The following is a 21,606-nucleotide window of genomic DNA, read 5'->3' as shown; positions in this document are numbered from 1 at the left end:
CAACACGACATAAGGTTGTGTTGAGTTGTTTCACTGACGGAAGTGCTCAAATAATCGCACTCAAAAAGCTGCCACCGTCACAGCCCTAGCTATCACACTGATCATCTCTTTATCAAAAACTCGGATCTCTCACGCAAGCCTGCCAACAGGGTGAATTTGTGTATCCTGAATTGTAGGCAAAAAGGTATGCATGCACATGTGCGAGTGTTTACAGGCAAATGTGTGTGTGTGTGTGTGTGGGAGAGGGACAAAGTGAATATTTTGTTTAGTTCCCGTTACAGTTGTAAAGCTGGCCCTGCCGACTATCGCCACTGAGAAAGCAAGCAGCAAGTGGCTAATCTCTGCCAGCAAGTGCCAGCTCACGCCAGTTCTCCACTAAACACACTGTAATCCCAGGCCGGATCAGTGCTGGTTCAGGCAAACGCCTCTCCTGCTAGCACAAGACAACCAGCTACGCAACAGGACAGAAAACCACTTATCACCTCCAAAATGCCATCACCACATTCAAAAATCCCAAGATGGAGCAAGTCTCACAGCTGCCTGACACAGAGCGCATAGCCTGATAGCTGCTGATCACATACCACTGAGCAAACCACTGCATTAGGCGTGGAGAAATATTCAGTGTAGAACTGTCCTTGAAAACTTATATTATATTGTAGGTACCTGTAGCAAAATAAATTTTGGATATGGATGGATAAGTACATCTGATCTATCTTTTTCATGTTCCAAAGATAAAAATATTCTAAATGAAGTCAGGCCTCTAGCCTTTGCTGGTCTCTGGTACTTTTTTAATCATTAAACGTGGCCAACTTTCACACAAAGATGGCAATTGAAAGACATGGCAACTGGACAATCACAGACTTTTCCTAGCAAATTTTGTGAGAGTATAATTTTAAAAGATATGATGTGAACTTTTTCTTGGGAATATACCATAGTCTTAAAAGCTCACTGTGTCACAGTGTTAAAAAGTTTGCTCCTCCATCAGAAGCCAGTAGATGTACACTATTGCCAAAAGTTTGTGGACACCTGACCATCACACCCTTGTGATCTTTTTGAACATCCCTTTCTAGATTTAGTCCCCCTTTGCTGTTATAATACCCTCCACGCTTTTTTTTTTTATAATACCCTTTCCACTACAAGGCTTTTCACTACATTCTGGAGCATGGGTGTGGGGATGTGTCATAAAAGCATTAGTGAGGTCAAGCACTGATGTCATGTGAGGAGGTCCGGTGCACAGTCGGCGTTCCAGTTCATCCCAAAGGTCTTCAGCGGGGTTGAGGTCAGGGCTTTGTGCAGGACACAGAGTTCTTCCACACCAACCTTGGTAAACCATGTCTACATGGATCTTGCTTTGTGCACAGGGGTATTGTCATTCTGGAACAAGTTTGGGCCTCTTAGTTCCAGTGAAGAGAAACTGTAATGCTACAGCATACAAAGACATCCACTACAAATGTGTGCTTCAAACTTTGTGGCAACAGTTTGGGGACGCTCCACATATGGGTGTAATCATCAGCTGTCCACATATGTGGACAGAAGTTAAAGTTGCTAATGAGATGGCAACCTTCAAGATTCTGAATCTTGTGGCCAGGAAAGTGTGCAATACATATCAGATGCTTAGTAGCCCATCGGTAGAAATCCAACATGGCCTCACACTTGCAAATTCATAGCAATTCAGGTAACTCTGTTTGATTAAATATTAGTATTAAAGGCACAGATAGCATTCATACCCTTTCCTGTACTTGCGTTCATATGAAATCTAAATTGCAGTCATAAATCTATTGCATTCATCATTAATTTTATAAAAACTTTAGCAACTCAAATCAGCTATAGGACCGAAGATACAAATAAACACACACACACACACACACACACACACACACACACACACACACAAAATTACACAAGCAGGTTTCAGAAAATTGAAGGCAACAATATGAAAGGAAACAAGGTCATGCTGGAGTAGACATCTCTACAATGAATTATGGACCTGAACAAGGGTAAGAGCTGGGGAAGGAGAACTGCACAAGGTGCTTTTGACTAGTCCTGATGCCTCAAGGGCTGAGATGAAAAACCATAGTGAAAACTTCAGTATGGCTTTGAAAATCCCTGTGCTGCAATCATTTATTATGTCTCTGGTGGAGAGGCATCCTTATAGTTTTCAGCTCCATTCTTGTACAACACAACCTGAGCTCGAATACATAAGCCAGCTCAAACTTAATAGGACAGGATCCCAATTAGTGAAATCAGATCTTGGGTTGCACAGCACTGGAGCCCTCAATGGACCCTGTTTAGTATCTGCACATCGTGCCATTCTGTTTTGTTTAGGCAAAAACTTCAGAAGGATAAATTAGCACGGAGTCTCAAAAGGCCTTTACGAAGGGCCATAGACATAATCAGGATATTTACAGTCTGGATCTGGTCCTCAGTAGAGATTAGACGCCACACTTGGGACTGACTTTACAAATGCAACTTCTTTAAGGCATGTTCTTCCACAAAGCATGTAAATGTCAGACAAAACTGGGTCTGACCTCCTGGTATAACATAGTCCTAGTTGTGTGTGTGTGTGTGTGTGTGTGTGTGTGTGTGTGTGTGTGTATATATACAGTATGTCTTTATATGTATGGCAATAAGAATAAGACGTGATTTAAAAAAAAAAAAAAAAACTTGCAGTAGAACAAGAGATGTGCCTTCACTGCTCCCCCACCTCACGGTCGTGTGCGGCAGAAGCGTTGTAACATAATTACTGCTGGGACGCTCATATTCCCAGTGATCCATTTGCGTCAGTCAGGTTTCGGAGCCGAGCCGATGAATGGATTCTCAGTTTCTCAAGGATAAAGTGATGACCCTCAGCGTATGGTTAGATCCATTTCATGCAGGAGAGGCCATTCTCCTGGTGGAATTTTTGTTCATGTTAACTGTGGCACATCTGGCATTGTTTTAGGTCCACAATTAGAACTGTTAGGACCAGTTTTACGCACATGCGCATGTCATCTACTTGAAATTAATAATGCGATTGTGTAAGATTTTTATGCACATAATGCCTAAATTAACATCACTTTTTAGCAATGCTTGGAATATCTTTCCTTGAAACAGACTGTAGTTCATTTACTGTATGTTTCATAAATTCTGCAGCTAGGCCAAGAATAGAACCTGAATTTATGATGAGTTAAACTGATTGTCAGTTTGTTACAGATGCAATTGTAGCTTAATAATAAAGGCATGACTTAAGCTGTTAATCTGAAGTATAATGACATCCCATGCTCGAAATATCAGCGAACAGAGTCCAACTGTTTTTTCATATCAAGCCTAAGATGTCATTAAGTCTTGTAGTTTGCTTCAAGTACCACAGTGTTGAGAAGGAACTGTGATCTACACTCAAAATTATTTCAGCTCATAAAATCTAAAGCTAATGTCAATGCCAAATGTCTTGATGCTGAAACCAGTGTCATATTCCAGTGTTATCTTTGAAGGAACGGTTTAAGTTCATTTCTCCAGTTAGTTCAAACTTCTGTCTTGTATTTTTAAACAAATAATGAGGGTCGACATGCAGCCTTTCAGAAGCTTTTGGTGTTTCTTTCTGAATTGGACTTCAGATCATTGCGGCAGATCATTGAGATGACCTAAATAAAAGATCTTACTTTATTTTCCCCTTTCATTTCCACACACCCATGTGTGCATATATGCAGCACTTAGATTGCTAAAAGTGAATACAAAAGCATTCTTTTGGTACATGTCTGAAATGATGGCATGTGTCCATGGCTCATTCTTTGCAAGGCTTTTCATTAGCCAAGTTAGACAAGAAGAGATGAAGAGGCATAGAAAGAGAGGCTGAAAGACAGAAAGTAGCAGCACCAGCAATAAATAATCCCATAAACGCATGGAGGAGTGTGTGTTGTCTCTCCCATGCCCCCACTTTGCCCCCAAACGCAGCCTGCGAGTTGTGTTAAGTGGCATGGCAACCTTTTGATGTTACGCAGATCTTAACTTAGAAATGATAAACAGTGCAGATAAATCGAGATCTTCCTCCTGAGGGAACGGAGCGCATGAAGATATTAGAGATGTGTCACATTTTTGCGGTTCATCTCTTCACACACACACACACACACACACACACACACACCACTGAATACAGAGGTGACACAGCCATGTGTATCAGATCCCGGAGATCTCTAACATTATGCCCTATCTCTATGTGGGAAGAGATACCATAGTGGAAAAATAACCACGGTGGTTACATCAGGGAACAACAAAAATATTCTCTGTTTTAAACAGACTAAAAAGACATTATTTTTGTATCTGCCTGGCAGTTACGTCACTCTTGTCGGTGGGTCAGTACTTCTGCTTTTCATGGGAAAACTTTATGCCTTAGAATAAATATTTGATGTTATGTTCTTCCCCTTAGACATTTCAATCCTCTTCATGGTGGCTGTGTTCCACAACGCTGTATTATATAAAAACGTTTATGCAATCCAGGCAGCATGGAAGCCTGTGACTCACCAACTGGGAAAGGTTGCGAACTTGTACAATAACCTTACCAGCTTTACAAAGATGTTGTGCATGGTAGGGAAAATAAAGATGCAATAATACTTACTTAGTGTATGTAGTGGGCAAATGATATATTACATGTTTGAAAAAGATTTGGGGTGCAGAGCATTTTTAAAAATGACAAAAAGCAGTGCAATATACAAATCAATCTACAAGTCTTGATTTTACAGTTAAAATAAATGACCCATGCACTTTTCTGAAGCCAAGATCACAAAACATGGAAAGTCCAGCCAATCCTTTCAGTTAATTACAGGGTAAAAGGCTGTTTACTTGGATAAAATTTGTAAAAAATTTAAATTTGGATTTAAGACTTTTCAGTTAAGTATGTTAAGACTATTAATACCTAAAATTGCATATAATTTTGTTCTTTTTGTCTAATGCATTCAGTGTCCAAACTAAGTAATAGTTTCCATGTTAAAATGCAACCAAATTTGTATTTTAATATGTAAGAAAGCAGTGCAAGTTTTGACTCAAAATATTTTACGCTTTGTACACTTTTTTTGTTGCAAATTACTACAACAATGTATTGAAATATAACACTTCACAAATCATTTCACCCATTTAAAAAAATAAAGTATGATTATCATACACTATATGACCAAAAGTATGTGGAACTTCCCCAAACTGTTGTCCATGAGGTTGGAAGCACATAATTGTAAATAATATATTTGTATGCTGTAGCATTAAGATTTCCTTAAACTAGAACCAAGAGGCCCAAACCTGTTCCAGAATGACAATGTCCCTGTGCACAAAGTGAGCTTCATGAAGGCATGGTCTGTCAAGGTTTATGTGGATGAATTCGAGAAGCCTGCACAGAGCCCTGACCCCAACCCCACTGAACACCTTAGGGATGGTGCCCCAGGCCTACAAAATCCAAAATGTGTTCCAAAATCCAGTGAAAAGCCTTTCCAGAAGATTGGACATTATTACAACAGCAAAGGGCATGAGATGTTCAAAAAGCACATATGGATGTGATGGTTAGGTGTCCACATACTTTTGGCCATATAGTGTATGATTAACAAAGATGCCTCCATGTGTTTAAAAGTTTCCTTTGTTCTCCTGTTATCGCTGATGCATTCAAACCACACCCGTTATTTGTACAGTGTTGCCAGTTTCTGCAGGATCCACCACAATTGAGATACATGAGCCTTGGCCTGAAACATTTCCTTAGACTGTTAGTTGTAATTTGTTACTTTTCAAGCTGGTTTACAGTCAGCTAGGGTAGGTTTGAAATAATTTAAAGACTTCTGATTGGGAGATGCGTGTATATAACCTGACAATCCATTGTAGGCAGTGCTTAATTTGTAAAATATGAGGTACCAGTTTAACCAGGAAGCAAGTGGATCCATCAAGTGGACAGGGAGGGACAAAGATCCCAGAACATATAGACACAACAATGCTCTAAGCATTGTGGCTATAGAATGTAGGTATGACGAGCGCGATACCATGAGGACATTTCAGTTTTGCAGTGGGACGACCGGAGGAGTCAGATGCACATTTCTAATGTGTTAAGCTTTGTAATATGCACTCAACATTTTGCTCAGAAAACTAGGTCTTACTACACTATGCCCGTTAAACAGAATAACCCAAATGTAATAAAAAGTATACTGATATCAACAACAAAAAAATGAGACACAACACAGTCATGTATCTTGCAGTCTCCTTCCTCCCAATGTCACAGTTTGCTCTGCTCATCCGTGGTACTTTGGTGTCCTTTGGAAATCCAAAAATGCACATAAGGCATAGGATTGAATTTTGTGAGCACTGTGCCAATATGTTTAAGAAGCAAAAACGCCACCTCCCTTGCTTTCTAGCATCTCAGTCGGCTGAATTTTTCATACCATATCCATGATGTGTGACCACATGTAACTGTTAATATGAGTATTTTATGATTACCAGTTACTAACTGGTCATCATGGAAATGAGACAATTGTAGGTGACACAAAGTATGATCTATCATTAAAATTATTTTATTATAATTACTTTACTTTCTTTAATTGCATTTTTATTAGGGATGCACCGAATGTTCGGCAACCGAAATTATTCGGCCGAAAATAGCAAAAAAAAAAGCATTTTCGGTGGTCGGCCGAATAAGTGAAAAGGCCGAATAAATTTGACCAAACAATGACGACCAAATAGCCTAGCAAACAGAGTGAGACGCGCGAATGTCACGACCTTGATGAGGGGGCGCGCATGCATGAGCTACATGCACGAGCTACGTGCTCTTCAGATGTTTACTGTGGACATGTAGACATTTGTTTTGTTTCTGTTCCGGAGCATGTTTCTGTCACGTCGCAAGACGTAAGGGAGTAGAGTACGGAAGCAGGTAAAGACGTATTTATTTAAAGGCGGGCAGACAAATCCTATATCTACTATAATACTCCGCGAGGTGTACAGGGACACAAGCGGTATATATCCCCAATATAATCAGCGTATAGAACCGAATAGAACCATTTTTAAGTTCCGGCTGTAGACATGGCATTAGCCAATTTTCAGCAAGCGTTTGAATAATTTTCCCAGGTGTAGGCTACACCATATTTCCCAGCACAACCTAATCCATATGGAGCATTTCAGGAATTCCATTGCTGTATTAGCATTTTATGTTACTGCTTGAAAATATAAATAATTCTCAGTGGTATTGATTGAGTCAACCTGTAGCTTTTCAGGATGTCCCAAAGAACAGCCAAGAACTTTTACTTCAGCTGATTGTAGAAGTACTATGGCTCTTGCTTTAGACAACTTGCAGCTGTTTAAAACTGTAGCTACCTCAATCACTGCTGGATCCCTCATATGTTCCTTGATCGCTTGTAGCTGTGATTGAAGTGCTGTGGTTTATAATGGTTCTGCTCTTTTCCACCCTCCATACTTTGTAAGTTCACAATTGATCAGGCAGTTAGAGTAATAGGAAGAACTCAGCTTAGCCAAGCAAGAACAGCAAGACAGATAAAGCATCAGTGAGACACTCCAGCCAGAGTAGGGCCAGCTGAGATATCAGTAGCACATGTTCTACTGTTTCACCTGTATCAGGATAGTATTCAACACAGAGCGGGGTAGAGAGAGTAAAAAGGCAGAGAGAAAAGGAGCCACAACAAAGAATGTGTACAATTGCTAAAAGAGGAATGAGAATTCTTGGGAAGCTTTAAAGCTTGAAATATTTAGTGTCTAGATATCTAGGTTATCTCAGATTAATGCATAATATTTATATTAAAAATAGGTTTCGCAAAATCCACTACCTGCATTTCTACACTGGCCTATTTTTAGGTAAATGGGAAGCCTTTCATCGTGTCATAAAACACATCCGTCAAGTGCATCTCATTTTCAAAGTCTGCTGCGCACTGTGATTGTGTAATTGCACTTTTTTCCTACAGGGAATGGTATCGTGTTTTCCTTGGCTCAGAAGCCCCAGTGCCTGTTGAGACTGTAGGGAGACTGATGTCATGCCAGTGAAGCTGATAGCTTCTTGTCCCGGCTTTCATTTCTTGTCCTTACATGGCAGAGGTCAACTGTTCTGCAGCAGGCTGGGAACCTTCTCATCTGTCTGCCTGTATCTCCTGACAGCCTAGTGACGGATGGCCACTGCTGACCTTTTCAAGTACTGATCGATGTTTGATGGGAGTAAAGTCAATGCTTTGGTTACAGTGTACAGGAACTTAATTCGACTGGGTTAGCTTTTAATGACAGGAAACTAACTCCTTCTTCTCTGATGTCAGAATCCATAAAGAACATCATACCATGATGCAAAAATGATGAAACAAGTAGCAAAATGGAGACAAATTTTGGGTTTAGTTGGACCAGTGAGTCATAAAAAATAATCACTGTAGCATTCAAATGAATAAGTTCCCACAAAACAGAGTTGTTGTTTTTTTAATCCGTCCATTTTTTGTCCAACAACAAAGAGCATAGCACAACCACAGCTGTACAGGAGGCCATGACAAATCACTCTACTCAGATATTACAGGAATTACATCATTAAAGGGATTAGGGTCATTTAAAACTCACAGGCAGTCAAAAGTGACATAGTATCTATGCAATCGCCATATCAGCAAGCCTATGAGTCAGCTCACCATGTTTTCCACTTAAGGAAAGAGAGCAAGTCTTTTAGCTTTGTGTCTTCCAGATACCAGTCATACCCACCTTCCCTCAATACCTTCCGCATTAGTGCTTTAATTACACATTTCCTCAGTGCTGGCAGATTTAAAATCTAAGTGCAAACCAAATGAGGACATTTAGCAGGCAATCAAAGGAAGCTCAAAAAGATGGAGATATCCAGCCTTGTGTATTCCCTCAGCTCAGCAGGTCAACTCCATCATCCTACATCACTCCAGTCTGGTTTATGCTTTATCAAAACTGCTTCCGAGAGCCATCTGAAATGAACTTTGGAAAGGCCTGAGCATTCCATTGTAGGATGATCTTAACTATCAAACAAAGACACTGTTGGTAAACAGTAAATCGTGCTATGTGAAAGTACAGGTTTTATTGTTGTTCATTTTAAAAATAAATAAATAAATAAATAAATAAATAAAAGGGTGATGTTTCAACTGAGACGAGAAAGTTGCCGTTTTTGCTGCAGGCTCATCCAAAGAGGATAATAAATTCACATTGTTTAATGGGATACATTTATTTGAAACCATGATTCTAGCATTCTAGATTTTTGAATGATACTTAGAGCTCAATTATGGTGAAACACTTGTAATATTACTAACAGTTGGACTCTTCTCTAACCTATATAATGATTTAAACTTGAATGGACAACCCAATTTAAAAGTGCAGTTAGCTGTTAGATTACAAGTTAATCTACAAACACTAATATAATAAGAAATCTACTGTGCTGACTTGAACAGAGAAAACTGGCTCCAAGACACCTTGTCAGACTATTTTAATGACTGACTAGCACAGTGTATAATTTTCTACATTCATGAGATCAAAAACTTGTAGAATATGTTAAGAAAATGTAATGATGTAGTGTTTGTCTGTCTAGCCCAATAAAATAATTTCACTAGTTACAAGCTACAATCTCACCTCAACTGTGGATAAATTAATTCACACGGCTCAATGCTGATAAACACATCTGAGGAGAGAGTGTCCACCCCCAGGTCATTCGCATGTCTCTACTGGCCAACCATGTTTTGACCCGTCCAAAGTGTCTTTCCATTGCTCCTCAGGCAGAGAAAGCCTGTTCTGATGGAAGCAAAAATTGAACTTACACTCCTTGACTTGAACACTAAACTTTCTGGTAGATAAACCCAGATCCACAGAGCCACATGAACGATTGGAGACACCACACTTCCTACTACCAATCAGAAACGCTAAACTATGTGCTGTGTAAATTATCACTTAGAACAAGAATGAATATGCTATACCTTTGGGCTGCCCTGTTTTATTGAACCAAAGTATGAATATTTATTAAATAAACCTGTCAGATAAAGTTTGGTTCAAAGATGAACAAAAGAGCACATCTCTAGTAGACATGCTCTTTCAAACATGCTTTCAGCTCTGGGTGAGGTCAGCCTGCTATTGTGGAATGTCTAGGAACTCGGTGACGTGGTCAGAGTGAGAACTAGTAGTATATAATAAAATTCTCACTCCCTGCTACGAGCCTTCACAAAGCTATGATAAGAAGGTCTTGTTTAGTCGTATTTGCTGGTCAGAGAAGCTAAACTACTCATTGCAAACAACTGGCAATGAAATCATGCAGCAGGCTTTAGGGATATGTCACTCATGATGTGCACACTTGACAAAACACAATCCAGCTCAGATATTCTGAACATGCAACATAACATGCAGCGCAAAACACAGCTGCGGTTTGAAGCTACCGTAGCTCACAGAGCAGGGGTAATGAGACATGGGGGTGCAGAACACAGGTGCAGGCAGCATCGTGCAGAGCCATCAGCCCCTTGTGTGTTTGTGTGTGTGTGTTTCAGAAACTCTCCTGGGAGCACCTCAAAAGCCCCATTTCCTGCCATGCAACTATTGTGATTGATTGTATGATATGACCCCAGAGCAGCTGAGCTCATTTCCCTTTGTAAAACATTATTTGAAAATGCAAGAATATACTGTAAAATAAATGTTTAAAAAGTTTGTCAACTTTAAACAAGTATATCTGATGACCTTAATATTGCACTAGGTTTTAGCTCATAATGCGAGTTAATTAGACCAAAATTTACACCTGACTTTAGCCCAATAAGTTTACAGTCTGCATCTTAAGACAGAAAAATAATTATACGCCCTCTCAGTGATTAGCATCTGAGCCAGAACACTTAAATAATTTTATATATAGGCTGCAACTAATGATTATTTTCATATTCGATTAGTTGGGCTATTATGTATGTATTTATTTATTTATGATTAATCAGACGTGGCGGGGCAAAGTTTCCGTTCCATTTTTTTTTGGATTATTTAAAATAAAATCCACAAACTGAGTGTTACAAATATAAACTTCAGACTAAAATTTGTTTGTCCAAAACAGAAAAGAACCCAATGCACACACACACACACCAGAATACATATTATTAATTTAGGACTGTAGTGTAATGTAATGTAATATAATATAATATATATATATACACACACATACATACATACATACATACATACACACACACACCTATATATAAAATATATTTTATAGTATTTATTCATTATTTTTATGGATGCACAAAAAGCACAGAATTAAACTACAGTCCTAAATTAATTTTTAAAAAAAACTCTTTCACTGCACCTTGTGATTTCTGTTACTCGCTACCTTTAGACATTATTTTACTTATTATTTTACTTTTGATCATAATGTTTTAATTAGACATTACAGCTCTTACTCGCGCTACACTCTGTATCAGCGCGTCTACACCGTGCGTGATCAGCAACACAGCCTCGTTACTAACACATCACTTCCGTTATAATAAACGACTGCAAGCGTGCAAATACAGCATATAATGACAATAAACATAAATTAAACTAAACCTTTTAAGCAGCTTGCATCAGTTTCCCCTGCCCCTTGCACACAGTGGAGCATTTTGGATATAAACATAAGTTTGTCCTCGTGCATCAGTTAGATTTCCACGGTGTTTAAAATGCCCCCCTGCCTTAGAGGACTTGGAGGTTACACACTTTCTTCCTCAGTCACGTGATGATTTCGCCTCTGTCTGATGGTGACTGAGGTCATGTTGGGAATAAAAGTTAACGTTGACACAAACAGCAAACTAAAGAAAGTCATTGTCGGTGACTCTGGGTGTCTGCTAATGCTAGTATGCGTATGACGTCACGCGTCATCGATTAGGAAGCGGCTTATACTTCCGGGTAGTAAAAAAAAACACTAGTGTTATATTTGAGATGATATTACCTTTCTAAAATCCACACACTAGATGGTAGAGTACACAGTACATAGTGTACAGTACTTCATTTGGGACACAACTTTAGTATTTACTCTCCGAAGCGTGTTTTCGGAACAGAAGTAATGTAATGAGCAAATCTCCCCCGTGCCACGCGCAGACCAACTAATCGATAGAGATTCGTTGACAACGATTTTCATAATCTATTATTGATTTTATCGATTTGTTGTTGCAGCTCTAATAAACATATATATATAAATAATAACTAACTCAGAATTAGTTGCTTGCTAAAAGTAGCCTCATTCAAACTTATTGAAAAACTTTTCATTTTTCACATGTATTGTACACAACTGTATTCTTCCTTAGTGACACATTTTATATTTACTACCCATTCCTGCAAAGCCTGCAGTAATAAAGGGACAGAGAGAAGCTTCTAAAGATAGTGGGCTGAGTGTTGATCCCCTGAGACTCACTATGAAAACAGCATGAGAAGTTATGAAACAAAGATGGGCACTGCCTCTCAACTATGGCCCCTAAGTCAACACAATAAATCCAGATTTCACAGTTAAATAGTTTTCTCACTAAAATATCAAACTTGGTCTCCATCAGGATTGCCAATCAGAGGTAGGTAGGTAGGTAGGTAGGTAGGAGAAGGAAGGAAGGAAAGAAAGAAAGAAAGAAAGAAAGAAAGAAAAGGAGTTAAACAGAACTAATCACAGCCTTGCTTAACACACAACCACTGTGTCTACTAACATTAACATTAATGCTTATGTTAACAAAAACTCAGGTAAAAGTGCTTACAGCAGTAGAGGCAGCATCAGTTGTACACATCAGGCCAAAGGCAAGTGCTAGAGTGGGAAAAATGATGTAATCTATACTGAGTCACCCAGTGGTGAACAAGGTCCAATTAGCTCCTCCGTGTTTGCGTTTTATTCTGATGGGGCAGTGAGAAAAGCCCTCTCTCTCTCAACCCAAGCAGCAGCATGAGGAGGAAGAACAGTGTGGGGTGCAAAGAGGATTAGCTGCAGATTTGGATCACAGTTCTGGCTCTGAGGTAGGGCTGCACAATTAATTGGATATCAATCGTGATTATGATTTTGACTGCCCATGATTAAATGAACATGATCGACTATGATATTAACGTTTAAAGTTCGTCCTCCGCTAAAACTCCGCTGCAGATCAAATCAAGCGCTTCCTATACTTACAGCCATCAACTGCTTACATCATCTGCTTCTCTCAACTTCCCAAGCTCACAATCCGCCATCTTTTATTGATCCTGCAAAATGACCTGAACTTTCACCTTCTCGTGTAGACACAGCGGCTTCACACGGAGTAATTAATAATAATGCTAACGCTACAAGGTGGGTTTAATTCAAACTTCTTTATTAAACAATTCCTCACCAATCATAATCAAGAGTAGCGACTGTTCCGTCTGTAAACATACAGTACACTGCTGCTCTCCTTCACTAACTCTAATTCACTTCATTTAAACTCATGGTTAATATATAAAAAAAATAGATATTATAATAACTTCATTAAATATAAATAAAATGAGAAATGAAATAATGTTTAATTATTATGGGTTGCATTTAATATCAATTTGACATTAAGCTTAGTTCGCTATTTCCTTAGAAAGCTATTAGCTTTTTTCCCCTAATATGGATAATTTTTGTGTTAGTCTACTTTCAATTAGGACTCTCTATTGTTTTTAAGATATTTAAAAATAAATATATTATGCTTGTTTATTTATCAATTAACCAATAGTATCTCATTGCTATTATTTTAACTCAATTAACAGTGACCATGAGCAGAGAGCTTACATTTAACTGTTTATGACAGACCTCCTGATTAAAGTTTAAACAAAAAAAGATTGGTATCTGGGTCAGTTCCGTAAAAATATAGTACAAATCCAGTATAGTATATTTTACAGTATAGTAAAAATCCTGATTGGTGCGTCCCTAACAAACACCATTAAACTAAAGCGCTTTGCATCTGACGGGTAAATGAACTCACCCAATCACATCCTATATGAGATTACTCAGATATATATACACAATATACACAGAGCGGTTCGAGAACTGACTCCAGCCCAGAACCATGACAATGGAAAATGTCTAATAGTGTAGCTTTAAATATATTTAAGAGGAGCAGACTTCAAAGACTGAACATTGAGGTTTATTGTATTTGTCTACAAGGTGGAACAGGTTAACGGTTGTTTTTTGCATACAGTCTGTAAAATTTACTGAAAATATTCAATTTAGTTTATCAGAAGGTAAATTAATGTGTCATGGCTTACACTATGTTCCTAAATTCTGTCATAATTGTCCAGCTCAAGTTTTCTCATGCCTACTTGTGTGTTATATTGTGGCATGAGAAAACTCAATAAATGTGAAAGTGCAATAAAAAATATGTTGTCACTAAAATCAATGAATAATCGTGATAAATAATCGAGACCTCAATATTGATCAAAAATAATCGGGATCATCATTTTGGCCATAATCGTGCAGCCCTACTCTGAGGTTAAACACACCTCTCATACACACTCTGTGATGTCCGACTATAAAACAGATGCACTATGCGTGAACTATAGGGTGAGGACAAGACTTACACTGATATTACATTTTCATATCATGATAATTGCTCGATTTACAGTTTAAAATATTACTGGGATTTGGTTTAAAAATGCTACATTCATGTACTCGGTCGTAACCACAAGGTCTTACTGGATCTGGAACCTATCCTAGAAGCACTGGGAACAAGACACGAAAACCATGCACGCACACGCACACACACACACACACACACACACACACACACAATTCAGTGTAGCAAATCCACCTGCATGCATGTTTTTCTGAAGTTGGAGGAAACCGGAGAACCCAGAGGAAATCCACACGGACACAGGAAGAACATATACAGAAATTCAACACAGATATCCTGAACTCAGGATTGAACCCTGGATGTAAGACGTCGCACAACCTTAAAATGCTATTTTTAAAAAATATGCAAACTTTCAACTAATATAAATATAATCTACAAGTAATTAACAAATAATATAAATATAATTCACATTATTAATCGTATCCCTCCATCAGAATTTAGTTTTTAACAAATTCTCACGTAACTGAATGGAACTGCATAGTCACCATTGCAGAGATGCTGACATTGTACAAAATTGGAAACTTCAAAATTATTGCTACCAAGTGGAACAGTGTTTACTCCGAGGGTGTAAATATTGCCCTCACTTGCTCTCTACCTATGTGGCTGCCACAATTGGAGCAGAGACTTAATGCCAATATGTTGAACAATAGTGTGAACAATATACATGTACATTCTAGATACTGTATATCTGATTATCAGCTCATACTTAGTCACCTAGTGAGGACACTTCCTTCACGTCTGCAGGAAAGGAAGGGTAAAGGGGACAGGACAGGAGAGAGCACATCGATCCCTAAGCTGCTCTACTCCGCTCAGCAGTGCATGTGCTGATTGAGCTGTATGAGATGGCTTACAAGTGCAGGTCAAGAGCAAGGGCAGTCGAAAGGTCAGGGGAGACTCATTCTTTCAGCTAAATGCACCACCCACACTCTTAGCACAGTGTGTAAACGTTAGCCGCTGCTGTGGGTGGTGTTACATGGGGGATTTGTGTTCATTCTTTTTAGCGCATGTGACAGAGATGTGGTGTTTCACAGGTCAAATTGGGTTAGCACGGAGGTGTGGAAGGCAGCAAGTAAGTCGTGAAAACAACAGCCAGTTTGGCAGAAAGGAGTACACAGTATCAGTTCAAATTCCTAAATTCAAATGGAATGACTTACCAAAAAAAAAAAAAAAAGAAAAAGAAAAAGGTTGTACATGTGATCTAAAGAACAGACACCCATCTTGCCTATATAAAACATAATAAAAATCTCCTTTCTTGAACATCTTGAAAGTTTTATTCAGTGTGTCTCTGGAAATGTGTGACAACATGGGTTTTCTAAAACCTATCAATGCTCCAGCATTCATTAATGTTGAATCAAATAAAATGCCAATCAAATGCTCACATATCACAAATTCTTTCAGCTTGACGTACAGATATAAAATGCCAACACATTTAGCCTAAGATTTTATTTATTAGGGCCACAAAAGCCACCCCTAGTTAGAACCATTTGCGTTCGTTTGTTAATTAAGCCATCGTTCTTTACTTGTTCCAACATGCATTTCTAAATTAAGTTCTCAATAAGGCAGATGACCGTCAATGCGTGACTATCCAAAAGGCTTTTCTAGGTATAGCAAACTGGAGGAACAAAAATATATTCAGCTGACATAGGTCTAGCCAGATAATTTGCCACTGTAAGTCCCTCTCACATGTTCTTGTTTAATTATAACTTTGCACCGCCAGATTCCCCTCAAGAAATTGTACAAACACTGGATACATGTTTAAATATGATTTGATGAATATTCACTTTGTAACTTAATCCACATTTATGAAAGTGTGCAGTATTTATAAAAACACATGTGGCACCGAGGCCCATGGCTGCGCTGCTTGTTAATTGCAAGGCCAATGGGTTTGGAAATCATCATCATTGCTACATATTAAGGAGCTACCTAATAAAGTTCAAACTGTGACGCCAAAGACCCTAATAGATGGTTTTATTTGGCAAGTCTCAGTGAAGCCTATTTACAGGCTAGAACAAGCCTAGGTTTGTGTGAAGCACCGAGTTGGGGGGAAAAGTGACGAGGAGCTAATATTTTCATACAGGGCTTAAGCAGTGATCTTTTTGTTTGTTGAGCATGTTTCTGGTATCCTGAGGTAACCTTTTTAGTATCAAACATGCAGCAAGATGAGGGGCAGCCAAAGGTTTCTTGTTTTGAAGCCACTCCTCGAGACCGAATGCTGGGCTGACCCCGCAGGGACACTGTGCATTCCACTGGCCTAGCTCACTGACCCAGAGCCCACAGATAATGAAGAGGAAAGTCTCTAGTGGATAAATCACCCAAAAACTTTGGACTACAGCAGTACACAGTCATAGTGCTGCCCTTCTCAGCTTCATTTAGGCCATTTTGTTATCCAATAAAAGACCCTCAGTGAGGTGCCTCAGTGTTGCCCACACAAGCAAAACTATGGCTAAAACATTATCTGCTGGGTTCAAGATTCTGCATCCTGCCTCCAGGTCTCACGGGAGAATGCTGGAATCTCCAGCTCAATGGTGATGCTCCAGTAAACAATGAATCACGTTGACCATGAGCATGCGCAAAATCAGGAGAGACCAAGTGTGTGTGTGTGTGTGAGAGAGAGAATGTGAACACAAAAAACAAAACAAACCAAACAAACAAAAAAAAAGAACCTAGTGAGTGTTTAATGGACATGGGCCAAAAGTATGGCACATTCCTTACAGCTGATCTGGGAAATATTTAGAGCGCATTTGTGCCTTCACACTTTACTCTGAGAAAAAGGGCCGGCCTTCTACAAGGGTGTATGAGCAAGCAATGACAATGATGCGTTCAATACGGAGACAGTGATTGCTTGGGACGACAGCGTTAAAATTCTCACTTAACTATCAAATCAAGCAGATGTTTTTGTCAAATAAAAATATTTGGCAAATGCAGCCTCCTTATCAACACCATGATAAAGGCATTTTAGGTTGATGCCAGTTAGACAGCTACGAGCCGAGTGCTGTGCCCACAACGTGATCAACACAAGAACTCCAATATTCTTACAACGCTGAAGCACAGGGCAACGGTAAGCAGCGACACATTAGAAATCATTACTGTACTGAAATAGAGGTGGAAGAATTACTCTGCGCAATGGATTTCCTGTGCCCACTTCACAGCTGTGCTATCAACTGTGCATCATCATTATATTCGTGTATACAAAGCATTGAGGGAGTAGCAGTTGAATTCCAAGCAGTACCAAAAAAATAAACTTTTTTATTGGGCAGTCTCAAAATAGCCACACAATACAAGTGAGAGAGAAAGCAAGAACCCCCCACCCCACCCCCCCCCCCCAAAAAAAAAGAGACTCACCCAGTGATCACGGCGCAGACAAACTTCGTTCAGGCCCCAAAGTCCAGCTCGAATCTTGCACTCTTCCTTCCTGCGCAGCACTTCGCTTCCTGCTGGTTCCTCCTCCTCGGGAAAGAAATTTTCCTGGGGGAGGGGGGGTTGGGGGGAGGAGGAAAGTGTTGCACTCAGTGATTCAGAAGCGACGGTGTAAACGCCAGCCTTCTCCTTCTGACAGCCAGCGTTAATTGCAGATCAGACTCGCCCACACACTCCAGCCTCCCTCTCTCCCTCTCTTTTTCTCTCACCCTTCCTCTATCCTGGAAGAAGCTGAGAGCAGACTGTTATGGAGGAGTGCTGTGAAGAGCATGGCAGGAGATGTTCAAATCCCCCCCACCCCAACACACACTCACACCCAACCTGCTCCACACAATTTCTCTCCTGCACTATTCTGTGCAAATCTTACAACCAAGCAAGCATGTACACACAAAGCACAAGTAATTTAATTATATTGTGTGTTATATATTACATAAAATATTTTATAAAATTTCTCTACTCTCTTGTTGTCTTGCAACAACAACAAAAAGGATAAATCACATTCTCCACCTTCTCCAGCAGAGATTTTGTTGGTCACAGTTTTTTTTTGCAGGTTTGCAAAGATTTCATATTTTATAAATCTTACTAGGGAGGTAACCATGAAGAATATGAAGGCAAAAGGAAAACGTTCTTTACAGCTCGAGTTTTGCAGTGACTTGGTTGGTGGTGCATTCTCGCCAACTTGAACCAGTAACGCATTCATTTCTTCTTCACACTACATTACTGGAATTATTAAATCAGTCCCTTTCACAGACACTGCAATGCTCAGTTAAGAAAGCATACTTTATATGCCTTGTGCTTGATAGCATTCGTGTGGCTTGGGACCAGTCCAATACATCCAAAGCAGGTCTAATTTGGAGCAAGTGCTCATGCTCCAGATCTGAGCATTTATCTGCTATTCATTTTAGACTAGTCCTAAAAAGTGCTGCACAATCTATTAGCATGCTTTCTCTGGAGCTTTAAAAAAATTATGCATCTAGTGCCCAGACAAGATCCTGAGACTCTTTGAAAATACTCAGTCTGAGAGACAAACACTGCTCTCAAGAATTTCATTTAATCTTTTTTTTTAATCAGATGTATTATTGAATATATTATTGAAAATACTACTAAAATTCATTTAGTGTCATTTTCTGCTTAAGTTCCTTTAATGTCACAGCAGCAGCTAGCAGTGCTTATGTACAATACCGCTACTGAGAAAACATTACACATGGTGATGCATGAACACTGATACATTTAGAAATAATGACCAGGGAAGTTAAGAAATGAGTGGCTGATTTTATTCAGCACTTTTGGCCATCAATTTTTTTTTTTTTTAATTCTCATTCCACATGGCAAAACTGCAGCTTCCGATCCATCTTCTGATATATGATCTTGGGGGGGGGGGGGGGGGGGAGAGAGATCAAGCATGTTTTTTAAAAATATTTTTATAAAAGATGCAAGGGAACTACCATAATATTCACATCATAAAAATCACCCACAGTTTAGGAACTTGTGAGTTAATTTCGCATTTTTGATTTTACTGTGCACAAAACAAACACCTTTTACAGGAACAGTTAGTAACAGTTCATTCAGAGTTGCAGGAATCCTATACTATTTGATATGTTTGATTGTAGTTAATATTTCAAATGTATTGAGGTGTATACATGCTAATGGGAGGGGATATTTAAAAATATTACATCCAGCCACAGTTACATTAGAGTGCAATATTACCTGTAGGTACTTTGCTTGTATTTCCTCATTTGTAAGTTGCTTTGTATAAAAGCATCTGCTAAATGAATAAATGTAAATATTTATATAGGAAAATACAATAATTTTACCAGAATTATTTTACTATATTTCTACTTCCATTTAGCTTGGATTTCTACTCTGTATTACTACTTGCAGCCATTCAGAGCGGTCACGAAACATAAATCACAAGGCATCCTGCTCTGGACTGCTGCATTTTTCTTTAAAGCACTGCGCTACTCCTAATCACTTACTGTATGACCTGCACTTCAGAAATTCATTAAATTCATCAAGAAGTATGTAGCAGTGGTGACCCTGTGGCTGTGTGAGAAGCGGGGTGCCAAGAATGAGACGGACCTCTCGCTAGTACTTAACAAGGCGGCCTGACATTATGAATGACATTAAATCAAATCAGAAATGAACATGTTATTGCGCTATAATTGATGGCATCAATTAGCGCTGCTCTCAAGAGACGTCGGCTCCAGTTTTCCATCAAACCGTGCCAACTGAGCACTGACGGGACGCTGTGTGCCAGCTCGCTGGAATACACAAAGACTGACCACACAGCGAAAAGCCTTATAAATCTATCTAAACACAAACAAAACAGTGCAAACTCTACGTTTGTTTTACACTTGAAAATGTTCAATCAACACAATAGCCCGTTCGGCCGTGTTCACTCAATATTTTAATATTTTATTAAATACTGTATTTCTTTTTATTCAACCCTGCAAGAGTTCAAATCAACACTCACATATAATTTAATCCTGTAAGAGGCGTATTGAACACCGTAGTATTTAATTCAACGAAGTAAAGTGTGTGATAACACACTGAAAGAATTAACCCAGGCTCTGTCAGCGGGTCCAGATACAATTCTCGCTCTGGTAACGCTAGTTAAAATGTCCTTCCTATACATTTCATGGTAGTTGTTCAGTGACAATGTCTAGCAGTCGCTGAGCAATGTTTTAGGATGAACTTGGTAATGACTTGGTAATAAGATGGAATTTTAAGGTGTAAATCCAACATGGTACGAGATCAATTAAAACACTCATATTTAATTTAGTACTGTACAACCTTATTGAACACCGCAGTGTTTAATTCCACACAGTAAGAGGTTGCTCGACACTGAAAGATTAACCCCTCCAATTCCCAGCACATCCAGACACATTTCTAACTCGCTTTCCTAATCATTTCACTGTAGTCAGTCTATTAATTAATTTATTTATTTATCCCTTATTTAAACAGGAAGATCCCACTGAGATAACACAATCTCTTCTTCCATCGAGACCTGGTCAAGACGGTAGCACATAGAGTTTCACACAGAGACAATCACAAAAAACAATATCCACAGAAAATAATTCATGAAAGTATAATCAAGTAAAATCAATCATTCTTGAACTTACTTATTGAACTGTATGCTTAAGGGTGAAAATCGGAAAGTTTAAGGGATACATTCAACACTGTAAAGGTTCAACGCTGATTTACTTTATTCAATAAGTCTGTTCAAACAATAAACGAAGGAAAATCATTCAACGCTCTTATAAAGAGTTTATGCAACACCCATGCTGGATATTCAGTACTGTAACTGTTCATGCTACACTGCGGATCTAAAGTCAACACCACCAGCCAGACAAGTACAGCAGCTACAGCTATAACAACTAATCTTGAGTTAGAGTCATGGTCAATGTGCTTTTTAATTTATCATCCTAGCTTTTCTGACGCATTGTTTTAAAAGGCACGACTTTGAATAAAAGGTATGAAGGTATGTTTACCTTTCGAACATAAACTTCAAACATGGATTAGAGCTTTAAACACTTAAGAATGGCCAGATAGTAAACATGTAGCCTATTCTGTGCGCTCACTCTGCCAGGATGAGGAAGGGCAGCTTTTTTATGGGTTAAAAGGCATAGAGGGTTACTGAAAAGAACTTCAGACAGTA

At 38.9% G+C, this 21,606-nt stretch overlaps 1 protein-coding gene across 8 annotated transcripts in view; it reads right to left on the bottom strand.

The window, feature by feature from the left end:
- The window catches only part of mef2aa (myocyte enhancer factor 2aa), a 101,748-nt gene that overhangs the window by 76,328 nt on the left and 3,814 nt on the right, over positions 1-21,606 (bottom strand). For all 8 annotated transcript variants that reach the window (XM_053623194.1, XM_053623197.1, XM_053623193.1 and 5 more), the window contains exon 2: positions 17,874-17,996. The gene's annotated coding sequence lies outside the window, so the exon portion shown is untranslated. The remainder of the gene's footprint in view (positions 1-17,873; positions 17,997-21,606) is intronic.

The sequence above is a fragment of the Ictalurus furcatus genome, chromosome 4, assembly GCF_023375685.1.
Source record: "Ictalurus furcatus strain D&B chromosome 4, Billie_1.0, whole genome shotgun sequence".
NCBI classification, from domain to species: domain Eukaryota; kingdom Metazoa; phylum Chordata; class Actinopteri; order Siluriformes; family Ictaluridae; genus Ictalurus; species Ictalurus furcatus.
The sequence above is the reverse complement of the archived record's forward strand: the minus strand, read 5'-3'. Positions and strand labels throughout refer to the sequence as shown.